Below are 5179 nucleotides of genomic sequence, written 5' to 3'. Positions count from 1 at the left end.
TAGAATGCAAAGCAGTCTCAGAAGAAACAGTCTTTACACCACTTGGCTCCGGAGGGACAAAAGTTGCACAGTCTTTAGAGCCCAGAGAGGTGTAATTTTTCTCAAAATGAACACTCTTTTATTATCACGAACCGGAGGAACACAAACTCTGGGGTTCATAAAGCTGGCGTTAGCAGCCTTGGGGAAAACAGTCTGTTTATCCCTTGACACAAAAGGCGGAAGAGAGGAGTCTTTGTCACTCACCCCTGCTGGATGTTCCTGAGGGAAGTTAGACAAACCAGTTATCACAAAAATTGCATTGCAGGAGTAGATGCACAGTAACATTATCTTAGAGGGTGCAGAGGGCAACATTTAACAACTGTCTGACATTGTCATAAATATAGACAGAGAAGCAGAACTAGGTAGAAAGCTTGCTGTGTTTTAAAGTAGTTAATTTGTAGATTGCCCACACACATAGGAAATGAAGGCTTAAATTAAGAAAGAGACAGAGTTAGGGTGCATGATCATAAAAGGAGCTGTTTTGATCAAAACTGTGCATGAGGAGCGCAGGGGACACAGAGGGCTGAAGAACAGGAAAGTCAGATGCTGAAAACAAAAGTTTTTAAATGTAACAGACTGAGGGAGTGCCCCTCAGATCTGCAGAAGGCTGTGCATATCTCTCTTCCGGAAGGTTTTGTTGAATAAAGCATACATTTTGAATACACTGAGTTTACGTCTTCTTTATCCAGCCTGAGGGCAAAAGAATTGGTCTCAGCATCCGCTGACCCCGTAACAGTCTAGTACAATTCAGAATCAGAATGTCTTTACTGTCATTGTCACAGGTACAATGAAATTGAAAATGGTCCCCGATCAGTGCATCATCCCTAACAATATCAAAATATAAATAAAACAATAACATTCAATAAAATTGATAAATAAAAATAAAAGTGATAATAGGAATAGTATTAGCAAACATTCACCTACATTCCCACATACATGCTTCAGTCAGCGCATAGATTCATACAAGAGTGGCGTGATGGACATCTTTTTTTGCAGTATTCAGACATGCTCTGTGTAAGGCGATCTGAAAAGAGTGGGGAATTTTAGGGGCTATTTTGCCGGCAAGGTCAAACTGGCTAAAAATTTCCCTTCTGAGATCATCACAAATGTTTCCAGGAAATAGATGACCATAAAAGGTCTTGTAGCAGAAGCAACAACTGTCAAGCAACAACTGCAGAAGTAAAAACGGCACAGTTCAAACAGGGAGTCCCCAGGATGTGAGGTATCTTTTATAATGTTTTGAGCTTTTTTAAGACAGCAGGTATTGTTTAGATCTTCCAGTGTGGGGAGAGGGCAGCCAGTGACCTTTTGGGATGTGTTAATGACCCCTTGGAGTGCTTTCCTCTGAGCCACTGTGCAGCTAGTGTACCAGATGCATATTGCAAATGTACTGTTTATAAGATTGGGGAAACCTGCAGTCAGCTGAGACTGAAGAAGTCACTTGGATGAGTGACGAAACGTTTCTCCCACAAAACGCTACATCCATCAACTTTTGGAGATACCAGAGTTACATCTTTATAAAAGCATTGCTGCTTATCATTAGACATATTATCATCATCATAAAGAGACATTATAAACATTATAAACAAACAAAGTCAAAGATTTCATAAAAATCAGAGAAAAGCTATTAAAATAATCAGCAGAACATCAACACAACATTCATCAAATTCTAATTCAAATCTAAAGAAGTGTTCATGACAGTAGGTGTACAGTGTCATTACAATCTGGCATTTATGTAGTTAACATCTGAAGCATCTGAATCTGCCCACTGGTCACATGACAAAGGGAAATATTATATATGGTGGAATCTGGAGTCTGTGTTTGCACAACACAGAACACTTTCTTGTTAAGTGTCAAACTTGAAGAGGAAACATGCAGCGACTCTTTATACTCACGCTCAGCCTGATACCATGGATCCCAGGTATTCACTGTGACTGTGTGCATTTGATTAGAGAAGTCAGACAAAAAAGATTTTTAAGCTGTTTTCAGCTTCACATAATTGGAAAAAACAAAGATAATTTAATGTCTGTGCCGCCTCCTCTTCACTTCTCTGCTGTGCTTTTGGCAAATACTCGTCAAATATATACTTGTTATACTTGTTACAATGTATGATACTCCTTAGGCTTCCTTCTCTTTACAATTTCATGACTTTTCTGTATTAATCGTTTGTTAAGACGGACTACAAGGTTGTTAAAAGCTGGGACTCTCCACAATGTGACCCTTAGAACTGAAGAAGCTTTTCGGATGAGAGGTGAAACATCTTCAAGCAACTTAAATAAGTCCAGACAATTTTCTTTCCAAGCTCCTTAGACTAAAGCAGGAAACTGTGCTTTGTAGCAAAGGAAACTGAAGTGGGTTAATATGGTGCAAAGTGTTGCCAAAGGCCACACCTTTTATTTATAGATAACAGGTGTCCGACGTGAGCAACTGCTCTGTTAAAGTTGTGTCATGACTAAAAATTTAATTTCAAATTGGTGTTTAACATTTAATCATTTCCACTTCTTGTCAGCTGTTCTCTGCTGGGTGACCACTAAGAAGGAGTTTACTGGTCGGGAGGGTGGATCCCTCACTGTCCAATGTCAATATGGTTCTCACTATGCTAACAATTTCAAATACTGGTGTCATGGGGGACGAGACTTACTGCAAGATCTTGGCTCAAACTGACGAGACCTCCTCGGCCAATCAAGACAAAGTGAGCATTTTTGACGACCCGGCCCGGTTCATGTTCACAGTGACCATGAAGGACCTGAAAGAGACGGACTCTGGGTGGTACTCGTGTGGTGTGGAATTAGCATCAGGGGGCTGATGACACTGCTTACACTAAAGTGAAAGTGATTCATGGTGAGTGATGGAGAAATTTTGAGATAATAAACATTTATTGACCCACAGTTTTAAAGAAGTTTGTTGCATTTTCACGATCTCTGCAGGTGTGTCAGTTGTGAACAGCATTGTGAGTGGGAAGAAGGAAGAAGTCTCACGGTTCAATGCCTTTACACTCAGAGATTCAGGTATTTGGTTTTCCTTCGGATGATTTTATCCACATTTTATCCTTTAAAACCCTTACAACTGTCCTTAAAGAAGCACTGATCATACTTCAGTAAATGTGGGAATTTGTCCAGAAACATTCATTGGTATCAAACGCTGGTGGACAATGAGCATTCACTGACTCTCCTGTGACTGCCTGTCAACAGACTAAGTGAGAAGAAGTAGTGTCAGAGTGGAGACCTGAGCTCCTGTCTGTCGACGGGTTCTGAAAGGAGTTACGAAGATACTTCAGTGGCCATCAGCGATGACAGAACTGGGGCTTTCACTGTAACCTTAAAGAAGCTGCAGATGAGAGATGCTGGCTGGTATTTATGTTCTGCAGGGCAGCAGCAAGCAGACGTACAGGTTCAGGTCAGACCACATGCCTCTACTAGTAAGTTGATAAAGAGCGTTTCATATTTTAGACATAAAAAACATAACAAATTACACTTTTGAGCTTTGCTGTCTAACTGATTCGAAACTGTGATAATTAAACTTGATTATGGATTTTCTGTGTGCTGATATCATCAAGGATGATTTTTTTTTCATCACAGAGAGTCTAGAGTTGTTCAACATCCTTATGTTGAATAACTCTAAACTTCCCTCTCTAGAAATGCACCCTGTATATTTTTATTGCTATTCAGCCAACATTTAAAAGATTTATGATGCAAAAATCACATGTAACACAGTTGGCTGTAAAAGAAATACAACTGCTAAGAGCAACACAGCTGACGGCATGCATTAAGAGGAAAGAGAAACCTGTATTCAGATAAAAGCATTGTTATTTTTCTCTCTCTGTTTCTATAAATATTAAGTGCTTCTCTCAAAATCAGCATGTGGTGCATTAATTAGACTAAGTCTAAATCATGATAGAATGTGTTATCCAAGGAAAACAGGGTGACAGGTAACACAACTGACATTTCTTTAATTTTAGGCCCTCGCTAACATGTCACCTCTAAATGCTGCCTAGTGTTAATTTGAGTAGCAAAACTTGACATTTAGCTAAATGGCCAGGAAAACATAAATGATGGAAACGGCTGATTTTAAAAAAATTAATTAAAAACAACTATGACCCAATATGATATTTATCATTGCTTGAAATGAATGTTTGGCCAATAAAGCTCGTTGACATGAAATTTACCTCTAACTGTAGAACGAAACCAAAAATTGCTAAAATGCTAAACAGTATGAGATTGTGTCATTATTGAGTATCATTGGTTGCAAATGATTTTAACATACATAATGTCATTTTGTGTTATAGACAACATTATTTTAAGTGAAAGAAAACATACTAAGACCCTTCCCATGTTTCACAGTCCTTACATGCTAATACAGGCATATTTACCATCTGTGTTCTTAGGTTAGAGTAATAGCAACATTTCCAAGAGAAATAAATGATTACAGCTTATCATTTGCATAACCTATTAGCATTTTAAATCATGCATTGTAGGTATTTGTGTGATTGCTTGTCATTTTCTCCATGTCACCTTGCAGCTACTGAAATGGGAAGAAGCAGCTTTAAAAATCAATATGTGTTTGTGACAGATGGCAGAGGCTCTCAAGTCTCTACTTGTTCAGGGTATCGATTATTAAAAGTCACCTATGAACAATATTGATGTTAAGATGCTGGAAACACTCTTTACCTATTACAGCATATTTACAGAGTTGTTACAGTATTTTTTTTAGCGCTACAATATCTTTACCTTCAACAAACAGAGCCCGTGACAACCCCACCTACTCCGAGTCAGCCCTGTACCATTTCCGGTAAAAGTCAGCACTTTTTTATCTTCACTTTAATGGATGCCGAAGGTGGATTGTCTGCTCAGTCTGCTTTGTGCTGCTTCCTAGTTACATGTTGGAGTCTATAGTGGGGTGTTCGTCTCTCCTGCTTCTAGTGGGCTTGGCTGTATTGGCAAGAAGATACTGTGCAGTAAGGAAACTTCATATTCCTTTGAATTTAAATTGTTATTAAGTGTGTGTGTGTGTGTGTGTGTGTGTGTGTGTGTGTGTGTGTGTGTGTGTGTGTGTGTGTGCGTGCATCAGCCACAAATTCTATATATAAATAAAGATTTATACGATATAACAAAATACATTAAATATATCTGACTACTAATTT

General features: G+C 38.7%; 1 pseudogene; it reads left to right on the top strand.

The window, feature by feature from the left end:
- Nucleotides 1-1911: 1911 nt before the first annotated feature.
- LOC134623374 (polymeric immunoglobulin receptor-like) lies at nucleotides 1912-3457 on the top strand (annotated as a pseudogene).
- The last annotated feature ends 1722 nt before the right edge of the window (nucleotides 3458-5179 follow it).

This window comes from Pelmatolapia mariae, unplaced genomic scaffold (assembly GCF_036321145.2).
Source record: "Pelmatolapia mariae isolate MD_Pm_ZW unplaced genomic scaffold, Pm_UMD_F_2 NODE_ptg000589l+_length_34454_cov_1, whole genome shotgun sequence".
NCBI lineage: Eukaryota > Metazoa > Chordata > Actinopteri > Cichliformes > Cichlidae > Pelmatolapia > Pelmatolapia mariae.
The sequence above is the reverse complement of the archived record's forward strand: the minus strand, read 5'-3'. Positions and strand labels throughout refer to the sequence as shown.